At 37.7% G+C, this 11,655-nt stretch overlaps 1 protein-coding gene across 1 annotated transcript in view; it reads right to left on the minus strand.

The window, feature by feature from the left end:
- LOC306862548 (gamma-aminobutyric acid receptor subunit alpha-3-like) overlaps positions 1–7,926 on the minus strand; it is a 158,285-nt gene extending 150,359 nt beyond the window's left edge. Inside the window, exon 1 of the mRNA XM_079405404.1 lies at positions 7,710–7,926. The gene's annotated coding sequence lies outside the window, so the exon portion shown is untranslated. The remainder of the gene's footprint in view (positions 1–7,709) is intronic.
- Positions 7,927–11,655: the final 3,729 nt, after the last annotated feature.

Here is an 11,655-nt window from a genome sequence, read left to right on the forward strand (position 1 = left end):
AATGTATGTAAACACTGAAAATCTACCGGAAAGGTTCATAAAGTTTAAAGAGGTCAACTAGGTCATAACCAACAGTTTTTTTCTTTTTGCAATATTTTTAGCAGCAGAGCTTTAAAGGGAATGCATTTTACAACAATTTCTTAGAAAGAGCTTAGTATGCTGACAGTGTAATATGCTTGTTAAAACTATGCTCTCTAAGAGGGTTTTTAAAAACATTTGGAGACTCCGGTATGTTTTTATTCTTTTGTGTTCCATCTAGCTCTTGGACACGATCCTAAACCAGCATTATCATACAGGGCTTCTTCAAGGCCAACTAGTTTTTCAGACAACCCATCAACTAGCCCAGGGATAATCACAGTCCTCGAGGTCAAATTCGTACGTCACAAGATCCACAGCTACAGTTTGGATTTTTTAAGAATTAGAATTGTGCTGCTTTCTCTGCATAGCAATTAAACATATAATGATGCATATAATGAATAACATTATAATGAAATAAAAGATCTACACTGCAGGCTTGTCGATTATAATAATGTGAGAAGGGCCACTCTTATAGGACACATTCTTGCATTCCTTTGGCTGTAAAGCTCTGATGTTAATCTATGAACACATGCACTAGATGGGCGTTTGAGAGCATTTTACTGTTTTTCGCTTGGTGTACCATGGCTATTAGGGCTGGGTAAAAAATATAAATTTCTTGATTTTAATCGATTCTCACTTTTATGAAACATTATCGATTCTTAAATATCAAGAATTTATTAGTCTAGCCTATTTTCAGGTAATAAACGGAACACCGTAGTGCGCCTCAAATCCAATAAATTGCAAAAACATTGTGACGTGTTACTTTTGATATCAAACAATGTCTCAGATTTCAAATTCTGTCCATTTTTTTCCACATAAAAAAAAAAATTACCATTTTGGCACTGTTTAATGTGGAGTGAAAGATCGCTGTACCTCCTTCAAGAGAAGTTCAAGAGAAGTGGCAGCGTGAAGCGCATGTGAAAGGGCAATCTCCTCTGCTTTAATATCAGCACGAAATAAACATGAATGAATGTATGGTTAAGGTATGTTAAAAAAGTACAACAAAATATTGCTGATTTAAAGGGGTCATGACATGAGAAATCAAATTTGCCTTGATCTTTTGGCATATACGAGGTCTTTGTACCTCCTCATTCTAAACAAAGGGTTTATTTAATCAAGCTCCAAAAACAGCTCGTTTTGGCAAGTTAACATCACCCGGGTGCAGTTGTTTCCATAAACACTGGCTCCAGAGCAAGACATTGACGAATAGTCTTCTTCTCACCATAGGCCCCACCCACTGACATTCAGCCACTTAAAGGTGGGGTATGTAATTTTTCAAAAATGCTGTTGGGTTGAGTTGGGGCCGAGTACCAAAACAAACTTGTAGCCAATCAGAAGTAAGGGGCGTGTCTACTCATGATGTGGAGGAGAGAGTGTTCAGTGAACAGCCTAGCCGAGCGACAGAAAGATAGAAAAAGAGGAAAACGTCTGCGGAACGATAAGGCAAGAAATAGGACCCGTGTTAATATCGGATCAGCTTTCCAGAGCTGGAGAGAACTCAAGGAGTGGAAGGCCTGCGATCGGATGCCGAGGTTGCTTTGGTTCTTCTCGATAGGTTAGTAACACCATGTCTTCACCGGACGCTGCGCACCGCAACGGCTAAAGTCTGCCTACACTGGACATGATAAAGCAACCTCTGAAAATCATTTTAAATTTGTGTCAACACGTCATAAATAGAACGCGGCAACAGTTTTCTGTCTGGGATTTGTTGTGTCGAACCGCGCAGCATCCAGTGTAGACAGCATCACTGATTATTATGACTTCTATAGTATTTTTTTGCAACGCTCACGTCCAGTGGTTTTGCAAAACCATTGGTTTTGCTTTGTTTCACAGAACTAATTGTTGCCTGGGTTGCGTAGGTTACGTATGTGTGGGGCGGAGCTCTCAAAATAGGGGCAAGACCCTTTTGGGGTAGGGGCGTCTTTGTTTTGGTGATTTCAAATATCAACATTGGCTTCCAGAAATCGCTTACCCCACCTTTAACAGCTGAAACTTGATTATGATGAATGCTTGTGTCATGTTGTGTCAAAAGCAAATAGAAATTACAATCACTGCTGCTATCTGGTCTACGCTAGATACAGTATACAGATGCGCATTTGCTTTCTGACACAGTCCATGCACTCTTTCACCCGACAAAATGTCAGTATCTCTGGTCTAGTTGATTTTGAGAGCATGCTGCACATTCCTACTCAATTTGGAGCTTGGTTGTCTCCTCCTAGATTATCAAGACTTCAGTGTTCCCTCTCCTAAATCCTCCTGGAGGAGGAACGTTTTGTGGAATCCATCAGGTGTAAGCCGCGCTAAGGTTTTGCCTCACAGATGACTGTCACCTAAAGGGTAAACAAAACGCAAGATGCCTGCGCTCTGGTGGGACTCGCGACTTATCAATACCATCAGTCAAGTGCCATGTGTGTCACTGTGCATTATCTCTCCTACCAAAACACTTTGGCCCGACAGATGTGACAGGTTTCAAGCTCTCTGCCCTCACTTGCATGCACTATATAAACAACATATCTGTTAGCCAACAGTTTAGTGATATCATGTAATTTTCAGATACCTCAATTTGATAACCTGCCACGCTCCCATTGACCAACCGCATTTGATGCCTCAGGTTTGATCTATAGCTAATGCAATCTGAAACTCTATCCATCACACTGATTGATGCCAACTGAAATCATAATACCATTATCGTTATCTGCCTCACCACCAATCCCAACTGACTCTACATGAAATAATGAGTAGGGAAATGATTAATAGGGAAGAAATGGAAAGTAAATAGTTGACTGGGTTCTGGCAGGCAGAAGAGAATTAGTGTGGTGCAGTCAACACATAGTTAACGAGACTAGTGCAGCCACAAGACCAGACGAATGAAAAGTAGAGAAATGACCAAGGTTTGAGTAATTGTCCCAATCTGTGCCTGAAGCCCAATATGGCTAACGGGTTTAATTTTTATGGACGAGTCCAGGTCATTATATGCTTGTGAGCAGGCAGCCACCAAAAAGTCTGTGAAGTGGATAAGCAGTTAAGCTATGGGGAGAATGTGAGGCTGTGACCTGGATTTTTTTTTACCTAAAATTAATTCCGTCCTTATCTTTGACTTTGGAAGTCTTCTGTTTTCCCTTTTGTCTCTTCAACTTCCAAGTTCAGTTGTCAATAAAAAATTGAACAAAGAAAAAAAGGACTTGCTTAATAAAAGCATGTTCCCTTCAAACTGGCCTTATCAAACACAGTTTATCGATATTTATTTGAGGCAGTTTTGACTAAGAATCAAATGAAGTCCAAGTACCCTTGAAGCTACTTAATGAACATTATGTGCATGCTAAAATGTGTGACAGCTACCTTTAGAAGACGAGAAGTGTTGGCCACTTAAGTGTAAATCCTATGTACTGGCAGGGAACAAATTACCATATTTTATTTATGTTTGAAAATTAAAGAATCTAAACTAACTGAACTAATAAATTTGTCTTCTTATCATTCACAGGTGAACTGCACTGAATTTTCTTGCACATATATAAGATATTTGCATGTTAAGTGGTCTTTCTGAATTTTACAAATACATTAAATAGATGCAAATGAGTGCTCTAGGCTAACTCTCATTTCTCCTTTCACATATCTCTGTCTACTCACTGCTTGTACTAGTGAGTGACAAGCTCTTGACTGACCCCGGTAGAGTCTTCTTGCCATTAAAAAGGCTCACCTAGTTTACCTTCTGTCAGAATTGATTAACCACAGCTCTACTTTTCCTTTCTGGTTATGCAGCTGAAGGGACAGTGATTTAAGTGCAAGCTGACATCTCTAACACAATCACACTAAAGTAAACCTATTTTACTGTATGCTAATGGTTTGGGTTATGATTTGTTTTGGTTTTCAAAAGTATTGTGTCTTTTGTCTTGTGTTTCTGAAAATGTGTAATAAGAAGAAAACTAATAATAATACGTTTAACAAGTAAATTGTATCATTCTCTTAAAGTGAGCAGTATGGGGGAAATATGCCAAAAAAAAAAAAAAATTCATATGACCATTCTGACCCATGCTAGTTTTTCAGTCAGACACAACCAGGCCAGGTCTGACATGAGACAACAAATAAATTTGACCGTCTCGCTGGCACATTCTCCTTTGTGTTTTCCTCCTGCATGCTGACCACATGCAAATTTCAGTGGGGATTGTCAAATAATCCTACTTCAGAGGTGTAAAAACTGCTGAGTCATCTAGGAATACCAAATACCAAGGATTTGGAGAGCTCAGACACTTTTTCTGCATTAGAAAAAAAGCAGTGCTTTTCTTCAGCCATCCCAGTTTGACGTGTAAATCTGGATTTTTCGCTTCTTTCCAGCATAGCCGCCCACTAAAAAAGAGGCTCTGAGCTCCAAGCACTTGAAAGCTTGAAGTAACAGTGAAAAGTCTGTTTAGAGACAGTCACAGTTAAGAAGTCATCTTGTTATATGCCTCGCTCTGCCTATGTGATACTGAAAACAAGGTGTAAAGGGTAGGGCAAGGTTAATAGCAAAACCCTGCAACTCCACGGTAGATGAGTCATGGCTCATTTAGATTAAAACAGGTGGTCAAATGTCAGAGTCGAAGAGGGTATAAAATTCTAGACTAACATTGCCTCCCTCCAACCTTATGAATAAATAAATATATACAAATTAATTCAATTTTAATATGCAAATTTCAGTTGCCTGAATAAGGACAAGCAGCTTTGATATCTTGGGGACAGAAGCCAGTTTTAAAAGTTAGGAATAATGGATGGTTGTGGCAAACAACAGTACAAACTAATAATTCGTCCCAGTGACTTTAATCACTTTGGCACCATTCCTTTAAAGTGAAATGCTAATGTACAGCATTAATCTTTTCTTGAAGTTAGTGGAACCAAAGCTAGAGAGAGTAAGAGAGAGAGAGAGTGCACGAGAGAGCAGACATAAACTGTTGCCCACTGCTCTCAGTTTCGCAGAAGTGCTGAAAGTAGGTTTATTTTCTTGCTTTGAGCACTGCATTTGGAGCTAATTGTAACTTTGGCCTGAGCCGAGCTCACAGGCTAGCTGAAAATGGCTCCCTTGAGGGAGGAGTCTTCTGGAGCTCACAGACCTTCAGCTTTCAGCACTTAACCTGCCTTGTTTCTTATCTACCACTGCCCTCATTACCATGGCCTTGCCAAGATATCCGGGCTGTGGTCTTCACATCTTTAATGTGGTTTTCAATCTGTTCCAGGCCATTTCACAGCTGTACGCATTGTCTCTCAAGGGTTGGGATATACACCAAAAGCAATGCTATATGAGTTAATTTATCCTACTGTTCAACCTTTAGCATAAACTATTATATAACAAAAAGTTTAAACATATATTTTCAGTTTTTCTAAAGGTAGGTAGGTTTTTCATAGTCAACTCAACTACCACAGTGCTGCTGCAACAAGCATTTCCACAGGTAAGGCCTTCTGGAGATGAGCATCTCTCCTCGGCATGCAAACGTTCTGCATCACATCCTGGAGATCAACACACAGTCAGTTTTGTTAAAAGTGGTGAACACTAAATTCTGTCGCCAGTGTTGATGTCGCTTTATTTCTTAATGCAGCCTTTGATCTTGAAATTAGCTGACAATAAATAAAATGCAGGACATCTGTTGCTTTCAGTGATGTGAACTCTACTTAATTTATATTTGTTTTGCAGAGACACATTTATGTGGCCAGGTCTTTCTCCTATAAACATGTGTCTGTCTAGCTTAATTTCACTCTCTTTCTTGAACATCCGTTTTTTGTCAATTTATGTAATGATTCTCCATAAAAATGTATTTAATCATGACGAATGTTTTGTCAGTGTGTATCTTGAGGTAGTTACTTTCTAGTCGCGGAAAGAAAAAATCACGCAGCTGTAATCCATGTGAATGGGAACAAGGCCTTTTGAGCTCTAAAAATTACCTTTAATTACCACCAAAGTAATCTGCAGTCTATATTCCAAGGCCTACAATTTTGTCAAGAAAAAAAAATGAAATGTGAATAGTTTTTTCAATGAAAATCTTCTCCAAATCCCCCACCAAGCTCTCATGTAATGCACATGCACTGAAATGTCATGGAATGATGTATGTTGACCTGAGCTTGAATTTTTTCCAATCTCTGTCAATTTTACACTTTCCTATCAAAAGCCAAAAGACCCATAAATAAACCAATCTCACTTTCGTCAAACATGGCGTCTTAAAACATATGCATTGTAAGGCTAGTAAACATACTGAACATCATTGGTTTTAACATGTCTAATGATCATTCACAATGAAACTTACTTGACTTGCAAGTGTGAATGAGATTTCAAAAAAACTGATGAAGAGGAAGAATTTAACATTTCCATTCTGTTCCTCACAAAAACCTATGATATGACATTAGGATATTTGGAATATGCTGCATGCATGAACATCAGAAAATAAAATAATCATTGGCACAACATCTGTCCATCCATCCATTTTCCATATCACTTGTCCTATAGGGTCAGATGGGTGGATGGCCATTTGGGATGATTAAATAATGACAGAGTTTTTATTTTGGGGAAAATATTCCTTTAACATTTTGATGCAAGCTGCAACAATTTTTATAAGCACCGTGTAAATCCAGGACCTGCAGTAGCTACATGATAAAAGTGTATTCATACATACCTAAGGCGCTTGTTTGCGCACTAAACCCCCCTTTTCTCTCTCTCGCTCTCTTTTAATAAACAGTCAGACGTCTTCCACCCATTTGAAAGCAAGCTCACTTGCATTAGTAACCGGTTGTATAAGCGCTTTACTGTTGAGCTCATAAATGAAGTAACTCCATGAAGACCATAATAGGCTATCTATTGACAGAAATGATTTGTCACGATATGAAAACCAGCAGACGGAACAAACTACAGAAAACGCACGCGCAATCCAAGTGTTATCTCTCTGACACACTGGGATCCGATCGATCGAATTTCCAAGGCTAAGCTGTATTTTCTTTTATTATTTATTTGTTTTGAACACTGAATTTATTCGTTGGAATATTACAATATTTAAGTTCCGAATATGACGACAGTAGCACATTCCGTCTCAGATAACACATTGGAATTTTGTATGGAAATAATCTTGAAGAATCCTAATATGTAGTAAGTTTTCATTCAAGGTTATAGGCTACTACAAGAGTAATCAATTTTCTTTCACATTTTCTTTTAATAAAATAGAGGACTATAAAACGCACAACTCATTGAACACGTTGACTTTTACCTCAGTAAAACAAAAGCTTTATGTCGCATCATCAGTATATTTCAACAGTGTGAATAAAATAGCTACCGATCGACAGCGTGACTGAAATTGAGCATAACAAATGGGAACAAAAATGAATGTCTGCAAAAATATTTAAGTGATATCATCTCAAAGTAACAGTCGTCAGTCTTGCCGTGATAAGCTCTCGCTCCTGGTCAGGTTCACCTCAGTGTATCTGTAGTCTGCTGTGGCGAGAGAAACCTGTTAAACCTTGAAACAAATGACATGTTCCTCTCAAAACACACTTACTCGTGAATAAAACACTGCGGGATTTTACGAAGACATGTCTGTAACGCCGTTTCCCTGTCTTTATATCTATATGACACGCATTTTACGCATCATTCAGTCATTATAGTATTAAATGTACCTCACCAGAGATAAATCCTTTTTTCTTCCGACGGACTTCAGACACTTTCTGAGCTCTGGCAGCTGATTTCCCCCTCCGTCTTTCCACTTATTTTCCAGTAAATTATTTCATGTCCATTGGGTGAATTTTGAAGTATTTGCCTCAGATGCTGAAATGAGGGTAGTGGGGGAGCGCTAGTAACGCTGGAAAGCCTGCCCTCCTCAAACGAACCTTCCCGCCCCCTCCTTCCCTCGCGCGCAGATTGGTGCTGGATGGCGGCAAATTTCCCGCTCGGAGGAGGGTTTGAATAGCTTACATCGCCTCGGATCGTTTCCAAACGCTTAAATGAAGGCTAAGGTGACACTTTGACAGAGAATCACCAATTAAAGTAATAGTTCAGCCAACATTGTGTTATTATTTTACAACTCCTGGTGTTGTTCCAAAACCTGAAAACCCAGATTATTTTGAAGAATCTTTACGCAGCTCTTTTCCACAAAACACACACGAGTTACAAAAGTCCAAAGTGGAGGCGAGTCTTGTCATTGATTCATGAGTTATATTTCACTTCAGAAGAAAAAAAAGTAGCCTACAAAACCTTTATGGTATATTACAATATTTTTACCGTATTTCAGAATATTTACGAATATGATGATATAGCACATTCCTTCTCAGGACATACACATTGGAATTTTGTATGGAAATAATCTTAAGAATCCTAAAATGTGGTACGTTTTCATTCAAGGTTAGCTATATGTTACTAGAAGAGTAATCAATTTCCTTTCACATTTTCCAATAGTAAAATAGACGACTATAAAATGCACAACTCATAGTTACATTAACTTTTACCTCAGTAAAACAAAAGCTTTATGTATGTCGCATCATCAGTAGCCTATATTTCAAAAGTGTGAAAAATCACCTTTATGGCGCTTTTATTTAGATTTTATTAGACAAAAATGTTTGAATGCCGAATGCAAGATGAGTCAGCAATACTTTTGTATTGTTTACTGGGAGTCAAAGATATAAATTTTACACAAATATCCGCTAGAGGAAAATGTGTATGTGAAATATACTGTATGTGAACAGGCCTCAATGCAGAGGGAGGCAAAATAAAGCCACAATTAATTAATTAATAAATAATGATAATTTCATAAGTTCTTTAAACAAGTGCAACATCTTTTTGTTATTCATATATTGTACACAGATTACTAATCCAGACAATGTATATGAATAAAGCTGTGCTGCTGTTTTAAACCTAAAGTCTTGTTTAGGAATGGTTTGGATCATGGAGCATAGTCCTCCTCATCTCGCTATTATGGTCTTGTAACACTTTTTTTTATTTATTTTTTTATTAGTTGGCAAGAGTTACATTTATTTATTTATTTATTTATGTATTTATTCATTTATTTCCTATTCAGTCAAAAAGCTCAAGCTTGTATGCCATTTGCAGAATGACTCACTCTCCCTCCCTCAGTGAAACTGCACCTGTTTAAAGCCATGAAGACATATTGTGATTTTGTTCCTCATATATTCACTTTGGTGCTTAATGTGAATATTTAACATATGCATCACCACATGGAATCTAAAAAAAAAAAAAAAGAAAAAAGAAGAAGAAAAAAAAAGAGTTGTCAGTTTTGGCATAATGTCATTTACTGTACATCAGTCAGAGTCAGATAATGATTCGTAGAATTTGATTTAGACCATATGTTATTGAAGTTATCAGCCAAATGGAAAATAAGTATATTTTCTTGCCAAAGCCAATAAAATATTACAGTGAAAAAAACATTACAGTGAAGCCTAAATGTCAGGGGAATTTCAATCAAAATTGAGCAGCACCTCTGCCTTAGCACTTAAAGTGAAGGTTCAGGACACACAGTAGGTAAATAACTAAGAATAATAAAGTGCAGCAAACAGTAAAAACCAATGTGTTTATGATTAAAATAATATGATAACAAATGCCAGTTTGCAACATCAAGCAGCATAACACATGACTGTCATCCATATATTTCAGTAAAAACCCTGTGGAATGGTTCTTCGTGAACATGTTATCACTTTTGTTTTCGACAACCCTTCAAATAGGTTCCCCTTCACACAGTGCCTTTAAAGGGCATAAAAATGACATTTAGAATCAGCCTGAAAGCTGGCTCACAGGGATATTGCATTTAAATACTGTACTCAAATGCTCCTGATGTGGAGAAACCTCTGCTTTGGCACACATCCCCACAAGGTGCCCTTGGTCCAGTCATGTATTTGAAGTGACTTTCAGCAGTTGCAGAAGTCTGAATAACCCCAAAGAAATCAAAATATTTTCCTTTTGGGTTGAAACATGGATGTCGTTGACCACTGTGGGTGAGCTTATTCAGATGAGCAGAATTAGCACTATTTCCACAGGCTTCAGCTCTCCCTAAATCACCAATATAATTAGGTTTTCAGTCTGCATAGAGAATGAGGTAACTAATCAGACTCCTTGCCCGCACACTGCTAAAGCACAACAGCTGATAAGGAAAGATCCTTAAGGAACCATAAGGAAATAATTCTCACTTCCATTCAATTGACGTTAGAGCTCATACCATGTTGTCTTGTAAAAAAAAAAAAAGTATTTGCACAGAAAGAATGGGATTAGCCTAAAGAATTGTAGCACACCTTACCTCATCTATGTTTAAAACGGTATTAGTGATCATTTACTTCTTCCTCTCTACAGTTATAATGTATGTAATATTATAATGTATTATAATACAGGCTGTTGATTATTGCGTATGATTGGTTGATGACCCCGAGTAGTTCTCAGACCTTTGATTGTGATGTTGGGGTGAACTCTGAAGAGGATTCTTTACGTTCCTAACAGTCCTGGTCCCTGAAAAAAAGTGGCCACTCCATTTTGAGTATTAAAAAGTTTCTTAAGAGCACCAGAGGAGTCAGGAATGAAGAGTGGAGAGGAAAACTGAGAATGTGTGCAACAACTCTTCATTGATTCAGTCAAGAACTTTCAATTCTGAAGTTCTGAAAGCGCAGGGGAGAAAGTTTTCACTGATCAGGAGATTTATCATTGAAAAAAAAACTCACTTTGAAAGCTATAAAAGATAGCAAATATGTTTAGTACTTTTTTCCCCATTTTGTTTTTCTTTTGTTTCCTTTTCTCTTTTGTTTTAAGAGTGTGTTAAGAATAGGCAGCCTGAATTTAAATGGATGTAGAGACAAAGGAAAAAAGGATTCATTTTGCAGACTGTGCTCCCTTACACAGAGTATTGCTGATAAAGTCAACTGGAAGAGAGAATGGGATGGTGAAGTTTTTTCCGAGTCAATAGTAACAGTTTGCAGTGGGAATACTTTTTCCAGAAATGTCACTCCTCTGTCATTTGAGTATGTAGAGGTCATTAAAGGCGCCTGTTAAAAATCAGAGCATTATATGAACATGTACAACTTGTGTTCATTACTGTATATGCTCCACTTGTTTGAGTACAGATATTGGTTTTCTTGGAGTCTGTACATGATGTCTTGGGGGATTGTAATTTTTTTTTTTTTTCCTTTTTCGGAGAGGTTTCCATGGTAATCAAAATCAGTTTACCAGCACTCGTTGTAAAGATAATTTATTGCCTATGGCCAGACTAAATCATTGTTATTGTTTTAATCATTTTAATGTTTTTTTTTTTTCATCAGCCTTGGTCTGATCTCTCTCTCTCTCTCTCTCTCTCTCTCTCATGCATAAAAATGGACAAAAAAATAGAGTTATTTACAGTTCTGTCAGTTCTGACAACTCTCAGAGGAATTGGCATAGTAATGTACATGACAATATAAATGTGTTTGGTCTTGGCGGAATAGATTTGCTACACTGCTGCTGCGGCAGAGCAAGTACCAATACTTGCTACTGCCAATACATCCACAACATGCTGCTGTGAGCATGTAAGAAATACTGCTGATGCACATATTATGAATATTCCCCATAGCAGATCAATACAGGTGAAGCTGGGGAAGGTG

This window comes from Barbus barbus, assembly GCF_936440315.1.
Source record: "Barbus barbus genome assembly, chromosome: 43".
In the NCBI taxonomy this organism is placed as follows: domain Eukaryota; kingdom Metazoa; phylum Chordata; class Actinopteri; order Cypriniformes; family Cyprinidae; genus Barbus; species Barbus barbus.